At 38.6% G+C, this 20911-nt stretch overlaps 1 protein-coding gene across 1 annotated transcript in view; it reads right to left on the bottom strand.

Annotated features, from left to right (window-relative positions):
- LOC126767623 (probable serine/threonine-protein kinase yakA) overlaps positions 1–20911 on the bottom strand; it is a 256576-nt gene that overhangs the window by 176755 nt on the left and 58910 nt on the right. Inside the window, exon 2 of the mRNA XM_050485080.1 lies at positions 7261–7312. The gene's annotated coding sequence lies outside the window, so the exon portion shown is untranslated. The remainder of the gene's footprint in view (positions 1–7260; positions 7313–20911) is intronic.

Raw genomic sequence — 20911 nt, 5'->3', positions numbered from 1 at the left:
TTGACAGCCAAAGTAGTAACAATTTCACATTTATGAGCCATTTTAAGCTGTTGGCGGCAAATTAGTGCGCCGCATGGGTTAAATGTACATACAAACATTTAGAGATATACATACATATGTTTGTAACAACATACATATAAATCAATGTGCCGTCACACGTGCGCAGCGTGAGCAAAGCATGCATACACACACACGCACACTTGAACATACCTTCCCATTTATATTAAAGTTATTCTTGTAATAAAACTCGAGCAAGTCGCCCGATCGTGTTCGACTTGTCTTTTGTTGTTGCAGTTACAGCTTGCATCGTGCGTCTTTTTGCTGCTGCTTGGCTACCGCTGTCAGCTGTGCTTTGTCATAATAAATCAAAGTTAACTTTCTTTCTCATGCTCTGCTCTCTACAGGCGTCTTTGCAGCATTTCTTTGGCATGCGTCACTTTCTTCTTTTCTTTGCAGCATTACTTCTTTGTTTTGCTGCTTAAAAGTAATGGTGCATGTTTGAAAGAACGCCACATTTTGGGTGCAACTTAGTTCAAGTTTCATTTATTCGATTTTTTAATTTTATGAATTTTTAGATGAAAGCTCTGACGCCTACATTTAAAAAGCTTTAAGCTCCTTGAAGCTTTTATTAAAATTTTATGTCAGACTTTTTTAGGTGAAAGCTCTTACGTTTTGAAAGCTCTAAGCTCCAAAAAAAAAGCTTTTATGCAGCCCATTAAAACTTTTCATAACAGTTTGAGATTTTTATAAAATTTTATGACAGGACTTTTTAAGTGAAAATCAGGTTCCGTAAAATTGCATTAAATTATAAAAGCGTTTTCTTCAAAGTTTTAGGCAAGTAATCATATTAAATTTTATTTCATGGCAATTAAGTTGAAATCTCACACGTTTAAAAGCTTTAAGCAAAGATTTGAGAAAAGTAAAAAAAAAGCTCTAAAACATATTTTTTACAAGTTTTAAAAGTCCAAAAAAAGCTTCCTTAAATCGCTTAACCGCATAAAAGCTTTTTCGTATGAACTTTCAGTAAGTAATATAATTTAATATTACATTTTCCATAACATTTTGGGTAAAATCTTAAATGTGGATGGTTAATATGTTTTAAAAACATTCAACTGCAAAAGTACTTCAAAATAGGATACAAAACTTCAGTCTATAATTTCGAAGTAAAAGCTCTAACCCCCAAAAAGCTTTTTACGAAATCACGTTAAATCTTAGAAGTTTTTTGGGATCAACAATATCAACGCCCTTTAACTCAAGAGAATGTAACGCAAACGAAAGCTTTCATTCGAAAAACAATAGACTTCAAAAATTCTTCTCCAGAATCCGGTAAAAAATTGCATTCTATAATTTCGAGGTAAAAGCTCCAACCAAAAAAAAAGCTCCCAAAAAGCTTTTACGAAATCACATTAAAAAAGATAAACGCTTTCATCATAATATATTCCACCTTTTGATAGTTAGAACAATTTTATAAAACCTAAAATCAAATTGAAATCTCACAAAAGCATTTCAACTAAATTTTTACCTGCAACATATGTGTATAATTTAGCGAATAAAAAATGCAAGAATGTATCAATGAATTTCTGAGATCAGCATTTTCGCAAAACATGTTCGATATTTCGTTTTTATTGCGCCTGAATATTTAGGTTATGGTGCACATACATTCGCATATTCGTAAGCATTGCTGCAACCTGAAAAAATACACTATGAATGCGACTGTGAAATTGACAGCAGCATAAGATTTTTTAAATTCCAACTACCTGCGAAGCAGAAAATTTTTGCAAAAACCAGTTCTCGATCAAGAGTACGTGCTTACTGTGTCTTGCGGTTGCGCTGTATTGAGAGGGTTATATTCTTGTGTATTTAAACTTGTTTTATTAGTCAACAGATGGAGGGAATTCATAAGCAGACACTTTATGCCAAACTGTCTTGTATGGCCACAAGACGAAAAATCAAAAAAGAACCGAAGACGGCGTAGTTATTTCTAAAAATATCTGAACTTATGGTGAATGAGATGAGATGATATCGCTGGGGATTTTCTGAGAGCTTATGAGAGAGACAATGATAACCAACATATTAACTCGAGTAGATCGTCCTAAAAATGGTATAATACCTCGTCTAAGAAATAAGATCAACTTTTTTTTCAATAACTACACCCATCTTACTAGCACATAGCCGTCATTATGACTGATTGTCAATATTTATAAGAGATCAATTTTGAAACTTTTCTGGCTTCACGAAGCACTATCTCTAATGGTTCAAGTATGAATCCATTCTAAGAAATCGACAATAGAACCTGACTTGAAATAATACATGGTCTTTTACGAACTAACGCGAAGCAAAGCCAATATACGTAGTATCTCAGAAAACAAACAGCGTCATTTGCCAACCACTCAAAATAGAGTGAGACGAAATCAATTGTTTAATCAGAGTAACGCTTTTTAATTTTAGGAAAACCACCACTGATTGTAGCTTAAACTCTTCTCAGCCCGGGAGTGTATAACAACTAAATTAACAAAGAGGTACAGCTAACTTCATAAAGATGGAAATCTGAAAGTAAAAACTATCGACAGATTACTAAAGAGTATGCTTAAGTCTTCACAGGACTCTCGAAAACGAAAAGATTTAGTAGCGATTCTTAGTTTTTGCGACTCACATAGCATTTTAACAAAGTTTAAGCTTATTAAGCTTTCGCTAATAACAGAAACCAGCTTAAATATACGCGGAATTCTAAAGTTACTTTAAATGACGATCCTCACCTCGCTTTTCAAAGCGAACAGCAAGATCTTTTAATGAAGACATTAAGCCGCAGCCTCAAGGGTGGTCGATGGACTTGTCGGCTCACAATTTTGCGTTGCTAAACACTAACAATCCGTTAGTCGACAGATGGGAAGTCGAAGGAGGTATAAAATAAGGATGTCGAGAATATTCTTCTTCTTCTTCACTAGCGTAGACTCAGCTCACGCGGTTATAGCCGAGTTTACAACAGCGTGCCAGTCGTTCCTCCTTTTCGCTGTTTGGCGCCAACTGGAGATTCCAAGCGCAACCAGGTCCTTCTCCACCTGGTCCTCTTCCTCTGTTTCCCCCGGCGGGTACTGCGTCGAATACTCTCAGAGCTGGAGTGTTTTCATCCATTCGGACGACATGACCTAGCCAGTGTAGCCGCTGTCTTTTAACTCGTTGAACTATGTCAATGTCGTGGTATAACTCGTACGGCTCATCGTTTTATCGACTGCGGTACTCGCCGTTACCGCTGCGCAAATGATCATAAAACTTCCGCAGAACTTTTTTCTCGTAAACTCATAACATCGACTCAACAGATGTTGTCCTCGTCCATGCCTCTTCATCATATAGGAGAACTGGGATGATGAGTGACTTTTGGAGTAAGGTCTTTGAAGATTATTTGTACGTAAAACAGTTTGGATTGAATTTCAACTTGCAGATTGTAGGCTCTACCCAAGCGCCAACATGCTTGAACCCAACGAAGAGAATCGCAGATGTGCTGTACGCGTCTCAGGAAAGCTTAAAGCCTAACTAGGGGTTACCAATAAGACTCAATATTGCCTAAGAGTGTCGAAGTAATAAAAATTCTGCTAAGAAATTACAAAATCTCTTAAAGCTTCAAAATTGAAAAGAAAGAAATGGTTTTTAATTAAATTAAAGTGAGAAGACATGCTTTTGATATTGCAGCCAAATCAAAATCGGTGCCAAAAGAATCAATCCTGTAAATATAATTTACTAACTTTGCAGTCGCAAAAAATCATTAAGTGAATCAAAGCCCAAAGTTGATATTCAGCACAGTAAGATGTATTCAATTCAAAACTTCAACTTCGAACATTGTTTTTTTAGTTTCTAGGTTAGGACCACCTTCGGTGCCATTATACACTAAAATATAAATAAACAACAATTTTGCTTAACATTTACGCCTTTTTGCTGCTGTTGTAGCTCAACATGTCTTAAATTTAATACCAATTACCGGTTGGCCTCTTGACCGATATCTTGACTTGCCGTGCCATACAAAGAGCAGAGGTGTTCATGCTTTGCTTTAATATGCTTGCGCTGCTTTATTGCCATTTTATTTTATTTCTATTGTTGTTGCTATACAAAATGTGCAAGTAACTCACCCACAGTGACCGTTATGAACCCAATGGTTGGCCGTTGGCGCACGAAAGCCAAGCTAATACCGTCTTCACCTACATCGAAAGGTGTTCGTATGTACAGTCGCTATATCGGTGGGTGTGTGTTACCAGAACAAAAACGATAACATTTTACTTTGTTGTGGGTGTGAAAAAACCAGCAGCTCGACACAACGCCACCGCACAGCGCAACAAATCTCCAATTTCCCTTGTAAAATGCCCCGATAAGACATTTTTCCCGAGCGCATTTAAGCTGCCCACAGCGCCAGCGTCGACTGATTGAGCAGCAAACTAAGCAGCACTTTAGATGTCGCTCGAAAGCCGTCGTTCAACGCTTGCTTGTGGCAAGCAGCCACTGATTGATGACCGGTTCGCGGCGTTGTCGGCAAAGCGTTGCACGCGTAAGGTGCACCACACAGCGCCCTGTACATATAAATATGTGTGTTTATGTGTGTGTGTGTGTGTGTGTATTAGGCTTTTAGTGTCAAAGCATTAACCCCGTGGCACGTTGCAGGTTGCTAATGCCACCGGTCACCAATCATCGCGCTCAGAGCGTACCACCAGTGCGACGAGTGCGACGACGAAGGCGACTAAAGTCATCACTCAGACCACCTGGCTGACAGTCACAGCATGCACATGTCCGTTGTCCGTCTGTCAATCCAGCGGTAAGAGTAGTTCGTAAGCGTCAGTCCGTTAGTCAGTCTGTCAGCTGTGGCAGCGAGCGAACTTTGAGGTTAAATGCGCAATGATGCAAATGTGTCTCAGTGGTGCAATGCGGCAAATGGTGAATGGTAGCACAACGCAACAACAGCAACAGCAATAAGAACAAATGCCGCTGGCGCTGAAAATCAATCACACAGCAACAGCAATAGCAACAAAAGCAGCAGTGTCACGTCTCAGCTGGTTTCCCCTACCATATTTGTTCTTACTGTAGTTGTGGTGCATTCAAGCGCGCCACGTCGTCTAGCAACTCGAAGACAGTTGCAGAGGAAAAACCCGCTTCGCATGTTGGTGAAAAGCGAAATTGCAGTCCACTTTAGTAATACTTCGTATTATTTGTGTCGTCTCCATGGTCTCCATGGCTTTGGAAGTGAAAGATGCGGCGTGGCTGATTTGAGATTTCTTTGATAGATGCGCCGATACTCGCACTTTGATTGGTTGGGAATTGAAATTGAAATTGTAAATATATATATATTTGTATATATGGTTGTTGGTATGGAAGTGTGCATTGCTGTGTAATGAATGTTTGAGTGGAGTGTGGCATGGAGTTATGCTTTGCTTAAGTGAAATAAAATTGAATGCAGATTTACTCTGAAATAAATTGAAAAGCTCCGTGTGAGTCGTAGACAAACAACCTTTGGAGTGGTTTCAAAACTGTAGAGAACCCTTAAGCGTTAATTAAAATTTATTGTGAAAAGTTTTTTAGGTTAAGGGATCTTCCGCAGAACTTTTCTCTCGAAAACTCGTAAGGCCGACTCATCAAATGTTGTCCTCGTCCATGCCTCTGCATCATATGGCAGAACTGGGATGATGAGTGACTTGTAGAGTTAGGTCTTTGAAGATTATGAGTACGTAAAACGGGATGCACTGAATTTTAACTTACAGTCTGGAGGCTCTACCCAAGCGGCAATATGTTTGAGCCCAACGAAGAGAATCGCAGATGTGCTGTACGCGTCTCAGGACTTTGACTTATAAAACAATAAATCTATGCTTTATTTAGCTTGAATGTAAGGCTGCAAATATTTCTTGAAAACCTTCCCATGCTTCTGGATAAAGTAGATCCTATAGACAATCATCTTGCTACCTTCCCTAATACTTGGACAGCAAATAATTAATGGATTTTTATGAAAATATCTATTATACAGGATATAAGCTTTGCAGTTTAACATTACGTTGTAAACTGCGACCGTCTTTTTAATATTTCCAGACTCGAACTTGAACCCAACTGATCAAATCTGACCCGGACTAACAGAAAAGCAACATTTTCTCCAATTTCAATGCAAATTTTTATTATCGCCTTTCAAATCTGATAGGCTCCTTTTGAATAGATACAAAAATCCCACCGATTTTTCATATAATTGTTAAAAGCTTCGGCTGGCATAGCTTTCAGTGCCTTAGCGAATGCTTCTTAACAGTTTCAATGAACACATGGCGCGTTCCACGAATCGAACTTTTGAGTTTCGCTATTTGGAAACATAGTTCCAAAGAGAAGTAAAGTCCTCTCTTGACGAACAAAAAAAAACTCTATAAGTCACCCACCATCCCCGTCCTGCTATACGCTGCAGAGGTACATCTGATAAGCCAGCGTTACGAGTTTTCGAGAGAAAGGAATATTTATGGTCCTTTGCGCATTGGCAACGGTGAATACGGCAGTCGATGGAACGATGAGCTATGACGAAATATACAACGACAGACAGAGTTCAAGAGTTAACAGACTGCGTTCGGCTGCGCATTCGTCCGAATGGATGAAAACACTCAGTCTAGAGGGTTCGAAGTACACGCGTGGGGAAGCAGAGAAGGGAAAGACGATATAAACGAACAGGTGACCTAGAGATTCAGCGAGAAATATAAAAGTTCATACACCCCTTTTCGGGTGCTACGCTGGCTGGAAGTTCTGTCGTCCTGGATGAAAACACTTCCTAATATTCGCTTAATTTCCCTGTTTTATATTACTAGATTGGATAAAAAGACAATTTAAGGAATCTTCACGGTTTTCTGCCAACAGAAATTTCGTAGTGTCCTCAATGCAAATTATGGGCTGATTTTTATGCTATAATTCGTGGGTTTATGAGTATATTATAGTATGAAAACGAAACTGTTCAACGATCCAGCGAATGGTGCTCCAAAAGTTAGCCGAAACCGAAGCAAAACAAAATTGTTAAAGGCACTAAAGGTAATCAAAAGAATTATGAGAAATGTACATAAAATTGGATTATGCATTGGAATGATCTGGGGTTGGAGCCTATTTTAAAGGCGACAATAAAATTTTTTATTAAAAAGAAAATGTCAGTCTGGGTCAAATTTGATCAGATGGTATTAAATCCAGCTGATCTATGATGTACTGTTCAAAAGTGTGGCAATAAACACAATTTGTCAAAAAAAGTATATAAAAACTATCATCACTTACCAAAACTAACAAATAGAACCTCCTGCAACACGCAAGCTCGTTTTGTGGCAATCTGTAAAGAAGAATAAAAAATTAAAAAAAAATATTTTTCGTGATTGCAGCAAAGTATTTGGAACAAACAAATAATTTGTTAAAGTGTTAAGTGCTACAAACAACATGACAATCGCTCCACCCACACACACACTGACACACAGACACACACACATAGAAGCTGTCATGCAAACAAGCGAGCTTACAAGCTCGTGCAATCACGCGCTCACTCAATATGCCAACCGCAAATAGAAAGAGAGAAATAAAAAGTGATGCAACTTTAAAACAACAAAAACAAGCGTTGGGAAGATGTGCGCGGGGCGAGCACGCGGAAATAATTAAAAGTAACATTCACTTCCGTTCGAATGAAATCGAAATTGAAGCGACAACAGCGGCGACAGCGTGAACAAAAGCACCCACCGAACAACAACAAGAACAACAACAGTGATGTGAATAACGTGCATCTGCCCTTGCCAACGCACCGCGCTGCTAGCAACGACAGCAGTTGAGCGTGCAGCGTACGCTCCATTTCATTCAATAGCCGACGGGCGCGGCCAGCGAGCGCCATGCCACAGCAGTGAGAATTTTCGTGCCACAGTGGCGAATTTGGCGACAATGAAGCGACAAAACCGTTAGTGCGCGCGGGAGTGTTGGTGAGGAATGGGGTGCTAAATAAAGTGTTGCATGTACAGCAGACACGTGACGCAACAACGACAATCAGTGTCATACGCTCAACACGCGACGCATTGAAACGCTACAGCACACACACACACACATACACAGATATATTCATACGTAGGCACATACAAAGGCACGTGTTGTTGCATTAACAAAAACAAAAGATGTGAGTTGTCGCCTATAAATGTCACCGAAGACACTGCGTCGCCCGAAGAGGCCGACGTTGACACAAGTGGGGCACAGATGCAGCGGAAAATCAGTGCCACAGCGCAAAAATTATGTAAGAAGAAGAAGAAGACGAGTTGCAAGAAAGAAGAAGACAAGAGTAAGCAAGAAATGGCGGAAAATACGCTGCAACGAGGCGCCCCACCGGCAGGCAGCCAGCACCAGCAACGGTAATGGCGAATATGCACAAGATGCTGCCACAAATGACATAAGGAAATGTGCCACACGGCGATGACTGCATCGCCACAGCACGTATTTCAGTCATGGAAAAGTGGAAAGCAAGTGAGTGAGAGCGTGTGCACACACACACACCCGCGCGACTGTAAGAAATTACGGAAATTTCACTGGCCTACACAACCTGAAGTGGCAACGCTGCGTTCAAAATGGGCCAAACATTATGCCGCGGCAATGAGGATAACAATGGCTTTTTGTTACTGACAACGTGCTGCATGCAACACATGTTCACGCTCCACAATTGCTGTCGTCGCAGGCGGAACTTTGTCTGAAAGTTCCCGAGTTGTGCTCAAAACATCTTGAAAGATTACCGAGGGCAGCGCAGGCAAATGCATTTTGCTTTTCTAAGCAGCTGTTAGTCAGAAGTGGAATAAATGGTGAAATATGGACGAAAATTTTATTTAAGATATGATTTTGAGTGGAATATGTTTTGGAGAGTAGTTGCCGTTTCTTTATAAGTCGCAATATACTTTTTTTAATATAATATTTAACTACTATTTTTTGTAATTACAACAATATTCTTCAGTTAGTATAATCAACCCAGTCTTTCTCCAAATCTCAATTGCCATGAAAATTGCGACCTAATATAGTCTTGTCTATTGGTCATTTCTTTAATTTTTTTACTTTATTTCAAAGAGTAGAAGTTCTTTAACTCTAAAAAAGCATTTATTTCTAACATAAATACATAAATGTTTACTAATTATAGCTTAGAAATGTGTCTCAACTAATTTTTAGTCATTTAGGTATGCGACTCGGGTAAAATATAAGTTAAGCCTCAATGTAGGCAACGTTTAAGATTTCTGTTGTTCTTGCTCATATATAAAAAGCATATATTGAGGAGTTCACTAAATAATTTCTTCTGATGACAACAGCTGTTCTTATAGAGGTTTTCACTTTACTGTCATATATTTGAACAACTGATATAGTAAGACTTCTTTGTAAAAAAAATGTCCCGCAAATTTTTGGAGGTGGAAACATCTAAAAAATTCGCAGCTTTCGCCAATTAGCGGAAATAGATATTAGCCAACTCAATAAATTCGTAGCAGGCTCTAGGAGTTCTGTGACCCATACCTAGGCGTTCTGAGCAGCACAACGGACAAGCGACTATGCAGTCAAGGTGGCCTCATGAATGATCAGCCTATTTACCTAACCCAACCTTCTTTGGTTCCCTATCGAATATAGAAGATCGTCGAAAACACCATTTTAGAACGCCAATGCCAAATTTATTTTGCAAAATTTTATGCTGATTCACCAGGTCCTAGAAGGCCTCTTGAATACGGTGTGGCTAAAATAAACTCATTGGCCGATGCAAACCGTCGAAGAACAACCCTAGACATTGCTGAAAGTTTGTCTAACGTGACCACTCTCAAGCACATAAAAGGATCAATTTTGAATGTTAGCAAATGGGTTCATGTTTTTATAGAACGAAATTTGCTTAATCGCATTAACGACTGTGATTTGCTTATCAAACGTCGAAGGACTGATAAATTTTATAGTTACTGGCGACGAAAAGTGGGTGTTTTGTTTACAAAAATTTTAAGCGCAAATGATCAAGGTCAAAAAAAGAAGAACCAGCTCAAGCCACTTTGAAGACCGATACTCACCATAAAGCGGTTTGTTGTCTGTTTGGTGAGGTACCAAAGATATTGTTTATATTGATATTTTTCCCGACAATACCACGACTAATTCTGTGTATTGTGATGAGGGGTGATAATTGATAAATAGAAAGGGTGTGGTGTTCCAACAAGATAATGCGAGACCACATACAAGATTCATGCCTCGTCAAACGCATTTGCAGCTTTAATGGGATGTGTGATAACATATTCTCCAGAAATGGAAGTTAAAAAGAATGAAAGAAATAGAGGTTAAGAGAATTTCGTACCCTTACTTTTTTTGAGCAGGATGAACAGAAAAATATATTGATTCGTTATGTCAGGAACGAAATAAGACTATGAAATTGTTTATAATTTTACGGTTCATTTCGTTAATGAGTTTGTTTACCGCTATCTTGCTTCTAAGTTCGAGTATGTTGGATTCTTACTATTTTAAAGTCCGAAATGTTGCAGAAGTGTTTTATTACGATTATTTGGAAGGCATAAAGCATACCATAAAAGTCGTGTAGTTATCGAAAACTTGTCGCATACAAGTCGTTCATTCACTTCTGTTAATGACGATATCAGCGACAAAGTTAAAGAAACAGGGCTTGGAAATCGACGCGTTGACCCTGGATAAATAGCAAAAGATCTCAACAACTCTAATGGATCGACTCAACACATTTTTGTTATTGTTTTGGTTACTATTTTGGTTATTATTTTAGTTATTGTTTTGGTTATTATTTTGGTTATTGTTTTGGTTACTATTTTGGTTAGTATATTAGTTATTATTTTGGTTATTATTTTGGTTATTGTTTTGGTTATTATTTTGGTTATTGTTTTGGTTATTTTTTTGGTTATTATTTTGGTTATTATTTTAGTTATTGTTTTGTTTTGGTTATTATTTTGGTTATTATTTTAGTTATTCTTTTTGTTATTGTTTTTGGTTATTATTTTGGTTTTCGTTATTGTTTTAGTTACTGTTTTGGTTATTGTTTCAATTACTGTTTTGCTTATTATTTTGGTTATTATTTTAGTTATTTGAGATCACAGAAACCAGGTCAAATATTACACCTTCGCACGGAATCATAACTTCAACTGAGATTAACTGTTAATATGATAGCAGAGCGCGCCGAAGCAAATAAACTTCTGTGTAAATACTCTGTGTAAATACTTCGGGAGTTTAACTCGATTTCCGAGAAAGTTCTACTTGATTTTTCTCACTCTAGGGTTCCTTCATTAATACCCTCAATTCTGTTTTTTAGTTTAAGTTATCTACTCATGTTATTGTAATTTAATTATTTTAGAATTCTAATATGCATCCTAGTTTTTCATTAGTCTGTAAGAATCATTGTTCATAGACTTTACTAAATAAATAAAATAAATAAATAAATAGTTTCTGACCTTTTGAGGCTTTTTTACCCAGCCGACCATCAAATTGATAACAAATATTTATGTTGCAACAACCACAATATATAAAATTACAAATGTACATGCACAAGTAGTAAAAGTAATTTAAAAAAAAAAAAATAAAACGCGGAAGAAAAGAAAAAAAATGTTAAACCAAAAAAAAAGCAAGTCAATTTGTGCAAATTGCATCATTTTTCCGCATGAGTGTATGCAAATTAAAAATCGAAAAAATTATGCAGATAAACCATCAGCAGCGGCATCTGCAGATAAACACGAACTGACCCGTCCTCGTGCGTCGACGCGCCACAGCAGTGAGCAGCAATTAAAAAGTCCACAACAACTCCAACAACAATTGAGTGCTGCTGCCAACGAGCCGCCAAGTGGTAATCAACCGGAAAAAATACAACAAAATTTGCATAAAACAATGAAATTGGAAATGAAGACAAACGTAGAAGAAGAAGCAGAGAAACGCAACAATAACACAAACAACTCGCTACACAGTTAGCAATAGCAATTGTTGCAGCTGTTGCGCTGGCATGTTGCATGAAAACAATAACGGCAGTGCTGTGCAACATTGAAAATGAAAATGAGTTGGGCAACTACAAAAACAACAATGCATAAAATGTGAAGAACAAAAACAAATTGGCGCAGACGAAAAACGAGACTGAAATGTAAACAACGCCCACGCGCAGGTATTCGTATGCAAATGTGCGGGGTGCGCACAGCGATAAGCAATAAGAAGTTAGCGGAAATAGCGGCAAAAGAATATGAAAAAAATGAAAATGAGAACGATAACAATGCTGCAATTTACGGAAATAATGCCAGACATGAAAATGTGTGAAGATTGAATTACCATAATCTTGGCTGGTGGCAGCAGCATTAGTGGGTGGCTATTAGGGTGGCGCATTTATGGAATGGAATTAAAATAAGTTTGATAAACGTGTCTCAAGTAAAAAAATATATATATTTTGTATATTTGGGAAATTCTGGGCTTTATAAAAATGTATTAAATTTTTTTATCGAAATTAAGAATTATTTTTAGCAATCACTAACAAAAATTTGTAATGAAAATAAAAGCAGTCAATTTGAATGTAAAATAAATAAAATATTTAAAAATATATTTAACATATTTTATAATTATGTTTGAATGTATGTGTGTATATTTGAAAACAATTTGAATTGAGTTGAATACCACCAAGAAAGTAATGCCATGAAAAATACACTCATAACAAGTAAGGAATGGCTAAGTTCGGGCGCAACCGAATATTTTATATTCTTGCAACTTGCAAGAATCAAAGCCAGTGAAATACTTTAAGGTGTAAAACCAATCATACAGAGTAAAGTTAGCCGGATATTCGAAAATCCTGATATTAGTTATATATGGGCTTGGCCAAGTTTTCGCTCAAATTTATCTATTTTAGGTACAAAGATACATTCTTATGAATCAAAGACGCTCTATTATTTTCATTAGGATAACTCACATATTAGCCGATATATGCGGTACAAAGTCACCCGGAAGTTCGAAAATCTTTATATTAAGTATTTGGGGGCTAAGGGATGTATTGATCCGATTCAACATTTTTGACATACAGACATACCATTATAGGAGTATAATTATCCCTTCATTTCAGTTCTATAAATCGCATATGGACCAATATTTTTGTTCGAAAATCAACTATAAGTACTGGAGTCTAAATATACGGCACCTAGGGGCTTTCATCCATTGACATAAGAATGTAAGAAGAATGACACATACAAAATTTTGTCAAAATCTGTTGGTCGGGTCCGGAGTTATGGGATTTCACCAAAAAAAAGGCGGTACCACGCTCATTTTTTTAACAGTATCTTTATATGGAGAATGAGCGGGATTATCATCCGAATTCATCCGTTTTCACACTGTTGGTAGAAATTCTTATAATATTTGCACGAGTTGAACTTGGTTGTTGCAGCTTAGTGTTTTCAAAGATACTTACATATGTATATTAAAGTAAATTAAACATATTAGAGGGTAGAGCCACGCCCACTTTTTCAAAATGTTTACCTCTTAATACTGCGATTCCGTGTGTCAAATAACAGTTGTATGTGACATTTTATATGTTTACGGTTATTGACGTTTTGTAGGCGTGGCAGTGGTCTGGTTACACCCATCACGAACTGGTTTTTTTTTTGGCAAGGAAATCGCATACTAATTTTCATCAAGATATCTAAATTTTTACTCAAATTACTGCTTGCACGGACGGACGGACAGACAGAAAGTCACCCGGATTTCAACTCGTCTCGTCATCCTGATCATTAACATGTACTATGTATATTGATCAAATTGAATTTTTAATTTATACTTGTCGTGTTTTTCGAATCGGTAAATTTTTTTTCTGTAAATTGGTAATACTGTTAGTGACATTTATGCTAAATTTCACGTGAAAATATTCATTTGTATTTGAGATATGCGTCGCTTTGTGAGGCTCTGAAAGTGAATATAATGCACCACCATCTCATACTGCATTGGTTATTCGTGATCATTTCGCTACATTTTCCACTAATATCGTGCCGCAACCACGCATTCGCCTGATTTACCTTCGTGTAACTTCTGGCTATTCAGCAAATTCACATGACCACTCCGAGGCCACCATTTCGACTCAATTGAGCATATAAAAGCTGAATCGAAGAAGGCTCTGATGGCCATCACGACGGAGGACTTTTCCAAGTGCTATGATGACTGGTAAAATCGGTGGCATAAGTGTATTGCTGCGGGAGGGAATAACTTTCAAGGAGATGAAATGGACAAAATACTCCTTTCAAATTTGATCACAGTAGTACATTTATACCTATATCTATCTCGTTTAGTTTTAGGTGATACATATAACCATCGATGAACTAAAATCTTTGTATGGCTATGAAGCACCATCCTATAACACTGTGAAAAACTGGTACAACGAATTCAATCGTGGCCGACGCTCGCTCAAAGACGAATTCCGTGAAGGTCGTCCAAAAACAGCCGTTGTGCTAGAAAACATCGATGCCGTACGTGAACTGATAATGCAAGACCGTCATGTAACATATTTCAGATAGAGGCATGCCTATGCATTTCTCCCACCAGCATACATTCGATATTGCATGAACACCTGGCCGTAAAAAAGGTTTGTTCTGGTTGGATCCCGCACAATGTGACAATCGCTCAAAAAAAGGCTCGTGTGGATTGGTGTAAAGAAATGCTGAAAAAATACGATCGCGGTGCTTCAAACGACGTTTATAAGATCGTCACAGGTGACGAATCATGGATCTATGCGTATGAGCCCGAAACAAAACAGCAATCGACCGTGTGGGTTTTCCAAGACGAGCCAAATCCAACGAAAGTTGTTCGTGGAAGAAACACTTCGAAGCAAATGGTCGCCTGTTTCTTCGGCAAAACTGGTCATGTGCGACTGTTCCGCTTGAGCAACGTAGGACGGTCAATTCTGAGTGGTACACCACCATTTGTTTGCCTGAAGTCTTCGGAGTAATTCGAAAAACGAACAAGAGAAGACGAATCATTGTGCACCATGACAATGCGAGCTCTCACACATCGGCTCAAACCAGCGCCTTTTTGACCGGCCAAAACGTCGAATTGATGGGTCATCCGCCGTACAGCCCTGACTTGGCACCCAATGACTTCTTTTTATTCCCACACACCAAGAAAATAATGCGTGGTCAAGGATTTTCGTCGCCAGAAGATGCTGTTGAAGCATTCAAAAACCATTGTTTGGAGGTGTCTCAATCGGAGTGGAAAAAGTGCTTCGAAAATTGGTTTGATGGAGATGGAGAATATTTTGAAAAACAATAAAACCATTTTCGTTGATAAATATTCCTATTTTCATTATTAGGCCAGAAATATATATAGCAGCCCTCGTATAGAAGTACATATATAATAATTTGTACATTTCAATATCGCGAAAATGCTAAAAATTTCACATTTCATGCTCAAATCAACTTTAAGGTTATGCAACACTCCGTTTGTGATCACAAAATATCGCAAAAAAGAATAACTATAACTATCTCACGTTCTAGATTTGAATGACCATTCGACGTGAACATGTTCCAACTAAACCGGTACTACTGGACCAAGATAGAACACCACATACATTTTAACATGATTTCAGCAAATATTTAGTCAGCATATTCCATAGCTCTGCTCTGCTTAATTAGCAACGCACTCATGTGTATGTGTGTGTCCAAAGAAAGCACTGCCAGCGGCGAAACCACAGCAGGCCGACCAGCGAAGCGGATGTGGCACCTCAACAAGCAAATCAAAGCTTGCAGGTAACGCAGCCCAGCTGGCCACGGGCAACAAAGCGTTGAGGCAACAACATATCGTGGGGACCACGGCAGGTGATCAACGCATATAAATTAGTAATTAAATGCAGAGAAGAAAGTTAGAAGTGAAAAGCCGAAAGTCAAAAGGCGCAGGTCAGCAAATTAAAAGCGGCCACGAATTCATTAAAAAGCAGAAAATCAAGGAAATTATTACGTATAAGCAACGCAAAGCAGGTGTGTGTGAATGTCAATATACTACACAAGCATATACACATATACGTAGATATATATATATTTGTGTATATAACTGCGTATGTGTTTAAAAACAAAAACAAAAATGCTGTAAAACTTTTCTCAAAATCCACAACGGCTGGAAAATGAGGGTATTACTGCATTTTTAATGAGCGAAACTGTAGTAAAGGCAGCTCTTTACGCATTACATTAATTAACTACATCTAATATGCATACTTATATAAATTAAATAAACATTTAAATTGTTGCCGCAGTCGGAATCATCGTAATCGCGACGCCGCCACTTGTCCAATAAATTCAAATGCACTCATACATACAGATATCTACAACTTTTTTAATGTTAATTGCTTCCTCCGATATGCTCGATACATCTACAACACTCACTCACTCACCCCGCTCCACCGTCCAATCCAATCTCGCCTAATTCAATTGCCACCACAAGCTGCTGCCACAGCGAGTCACATTGACCACTGCGGCTGTCCCACAAGTGGTCAGCGCGCCGTGTGCTCAACGCCACACCCTTTTGTGGCGTCTTCATAAGTGGAATAGTCGGGCATTTCCATTCCGCTTGGCTGCCTCGTTGCGCGGCCACAGACCACGCAGGAGACCACGAACGAGACGTACAAATTAAAAATTAAATTGTGTGAAAAAATGTCTGTGAGTGCAAATAAACGCTGTGATAATGACTGCGGCAAGTGTTTCGTAGAGCTGCAGGAGCCCTGAACTGACTTTGAGAAGCAGAGCAAAAAATTTGAAGCAAATCTGCTTATTTATTATAGATAGCGGTATAGTAGTACATATATATGTGTATATATACAAAAAATTTCAGCGTTAAAATAAACTCCCATAACCAGATTGACCTACCATCTTTGGACTCTTCTAACCTGCAGAAACGGTCCTGATTTAGAAGACTACCATATATGTATGAAGATGAAGATATAGCTATAAGCTTCTCGCAAAATTCCTATTTTTTTCTTAAAGAAAAACCACAGAAACTACGTCTCAGATGGTTCATCCGTTGAGTTCAATTTTCGATGACTATTAACTGGCGAATGACATGCATGATGTTTCGTTCCAAGGCCTGAATCGAAGCAGGATTGTCCGCATAGACTTTAGACTTTACATATCTTCACGGGAAAGAGTCTAACGGTATGATATCACACGATCTTGGTGGCCAATCGAACGGCCCAAAACGTGAAATTATCTGCTCACAGTTTAAGTCGAAGTTAAGAGAAATTTTGTAAAATTAGGGTTAGAAACGATAAACACAAAAGTGAACAACTAACTCAATTTTATAATGTACAAATCTTTCATAAACTATAGCTTAATTTTTTCTATTTTTAAATAACAGCCCAGTTAAAAAAACTGACGAATTTAATCTTCTTCTTCTTTTTTTAAATACATATGTATATAAGGGTGTACTATCAATAGTGCTGCCAAATTTCATTGAAAAACAAGATTATCTCCATAAACAAGGAAGCCATAAGCTATGGTTTCGAGGCGATGGTCCTTAGGATACTCACGCTGGATGGAGATGGTCAAACGACCATGAAGAACGGCACGGGTCTGTCGGACATAGCGACTTCTGGGGGCCGATTCGTCAATTAGCGACTTCGACCTCAGTCTTCAGCAGCTGTTTGAGCAGGTGCGTGTCGAGCACGACGTGGTCGCTGATCTAGCTCTTCTGGATACGAATCTGAAAGAATAATTCATGGTCAAACGACCATCGAGCACGGCACGGGTCTGACGAACATAGCGACTTCTGGGGGCCGATTCGTCAATTGGCGACTTCGACCTCAGTCTTCAACAGCTGTTTGAGCAGGTGCGTGTCGAGCACGACGTGGTCGCTGATCTAGCTCTTCTGGATGAGAATCTGAAAGACTCCAGATTGACGTCCAACATGCGAAGGCGACCTTCGGCAATGTAATGCTTCGTCGTAAACAAGTTAATAGCTAACGGTACGTTTCGATCACTTTTTGAGGTTAAATATCAACGAGTTACGCCAAAAAGTTTAATAGTTTTCATAAACCAAGCAACATTTCTCTGTACCTGTTTTAGTACCTTAGCAAATGCAAGGTCCAAGGCGATCCTAAAAACAAAACGCTTCCACTTGCAATAAACCAGAAGGCGCTTTATTAAAAAAAAATGCGTGCAATTGGAACTCCTTAGTAGTGAACCCAAAAAAATATTGTTTTGGTTTCAAAATCTCTCCTTTGATACCAAAGAAGTTACCAGATAATCAACTAACAGTCTATTAGCGTTAAATTAACTTTATTTTGTAGTTTTCATCAAATGCAAAATTACTGGAAAATTCTTCAATTCTGATAATTTCATACAATTAAGCAATTTAGTAGAAAATTGGTCAATACATTAGCTCGGGCGCACAGAGTATAAGCCATTGCCAGCACTTGCAGCTATTTAAATCAGCGTCCGAGCAACCAACAATACAAAAAGACACAGACTAGCTTGTGTGCAACTATTTTGCAAGCATCTCCCCACACAAGAGGGGGGAGATAAGCGCACTCTCTACACTTCACCCACATCACACTGTGACAATGAAAGGGAACTCGCTGCGCTTCACTGACACACAGCAACAACAACAAGACCAGCACTAACAACAAGACGAGCAACACACACCAAAACAAGCAACAACAACAAGACAAGCAACCGCAACGAAAGTGTACATGCGACCCACTTAAATCTTCCGACTACACTTTTTGACCATGTGAAAAATGCTAGCGCACTCAACGACACAGTCCGCGCAGTTCACACGCTCACTTGGCCCTGGAGAGGGGCACATCAGACATCGACTTTGTACTGTGTTGGGGAAACGGTGGGGTCGAAGGGAGTTGCTTCTTTTGTGCCACTTTGTTTTCACTTAATTAAATCATTCCGCAAATTTCGTTTTGTAGACAGTCAGTCAGAGCTTGCGGTTCTAATTCGGATTGCATGTAAAATACCACAAAAGAGCTGCCGCCGGCGCGCGGGGCGGAAATCAGGTAAAGGAAGAAGACGCAAAGAAAAGCGCAGGAAATTGGGATGAGCAGAGAGATGAGTCAAGAACTGAGCGTTGAAAATAAACTGCAGTGAAAATGTGTTATTGGGTCAAGCGACAATTCGAATGCGGTGTGCTTTTGTTCGACTCGACGTGGACATGACGAAGAAGACATAAATAAATTTATAACTGTACTGCGAGTGAGCTTAAGTAGCCGACCACTTGCAATAAATAAAATACTATTTGCTTATACAATCCACTTAGTACTTTTGATTTAAGTGACTTCAACGAAATCATATCGACTGAGCTCCAGTTGAAGCTCACGATGTTGGGCAATTAAGCGCCAGCTGCAGCGCTCGCTCATCGAGTCTATTATTTTGTGGACCAACAAAGTTCACATAATTAACTGTGGCAGTGTAGATGCAGTGCTCAAGGAGTGCAAATGCCGCAAGCAGCTGGCGTTTATTAGCAGGTAATTAAGCTGACACACACAAAGAGGGAGAGACACATGGACACAACTCAATTTTCATATCGCGCAGGAAACCTCAAATATCCGGTGTTTTATGGGTGTGTGAATATTCATGAGATATCAGCAATTTCCACTCACATGTTTACTGTTATTTGTATACCCTGAACAGTATATATTAAGTGTGCCACATAATTTTTAATAACCAGAAAAAATCATTAGAGACCACATAAAGTATGTAACGGGTCATCCAAGTAAAGGTACTTCTTTCAATAGCCTTTTTTTTGACAGATCACGCATGAGTCGTGTCAAGCTGTAATGTTATTTTCGTTCAGTATTGTTTGACATTTCATCATGGAAGGACTTACGCCTTTACAAACCGTTCAACTTTCTTACGAAAATCCACGTTCTCTAAAGAATATGTTTCGCGTGCTCCACTCAACATAATCGGCCTACTGAGCGTACTACAAGTTTGTTCTGTTTTTTTTTTTTTTAAGTCCTATTTACTTTGGAACGCACCTTGCATTCGCATCATCATCACCTATCTTGATATCCAACATTCATTATTGGATAATATTCGACCTAATAGGCCAAGACCAGCACGCAGTGAGGAAAATATAGCAGCCGTAGCTGAGAGTATACACGAAGACCGTGGAGACTCGATTCTGCGCCGTTCGCAGCAACTCGGTCTGACGCATGGAAGGACTTTGCATGTTTTATGCCAAGATCTTAAATTGAAAGAGTACAAAATATAGCTTGCGCAAGAACTGAAGGCCCTCGACCTTCCCAAGCGACATTGCTTTGCTCCATGTTCTCTTGAAAAGTTCCAAAAAGATCCGACGTTTTTGAGCCAAATTTTGTTCAGCGATGAGGAACATTTCTGTTCCGTGGGTATGTAAAGGGCAATCTGAAAAAGTTCAAAAGCTGCCACTTCATCCAGAAAAAAATTTCGGTTTGGTGTGGCTTGTGGGCCGGAGGAATCATCGGTCCATATTCCTACAAAATGATGATATGATCAGAGGAAACTGTTATTGCCCCCTTATAACTTACTATTTGATACCCGAAATCGAAGCTCGTTGGTTTCAACAAGCGGCGCATTTGGAAGAGAACACTGGTAAGAGATATTTTTACGTTTTTGGCCGGTCGATTGGCCACTTTTTACACCGTTGGACTTTTTCCTGTGGGGATATACAATACAAAGTCTAAAGTCTTTGCAGACAATCCTCCTTCAATTCAGGCCTTGGAACAAAACATTATGCGTGTCATTCGCCAGTTATCAGTCGAAGTACTCGAACGAGTCAACGAAAATTGGACTTAACGAATGGACCAACTGAGAGATAACCGCGGACTACATTTGAAAGAGATAATCTTGAAAAAATAAATGTCAAAAATATTCTTTCGAATAGTTATAAACATTCCCAATTAAATTTCAACTTTGTGTGTTTTTTCTTGAAAAAAGTAAGGAACCTCGAAATGGAT

Source organism: Bactrocera neohumeralis, chromosome 2 (assembly GCF_024586455.1).
Source record: "Bactrocera neohumeralis isolate Rockhampton chromosome 2, APGP_CSIRO_Bneo_wtdbg2-racon-allhic-juicebox.fasta_v2, whole genome shotgun sequence".
Taxonomy (NCBI): Eukaryota; Metazoa; Arthropoda; class Insecta; order Diptera; family Tephritidae; genus Bactrocera; species Bactrocera neohumeralis.
Note: the sequence above shows the minus strand (reverse complement) of the source record. Positions and strands in the feature narration are given on the sequence as shown.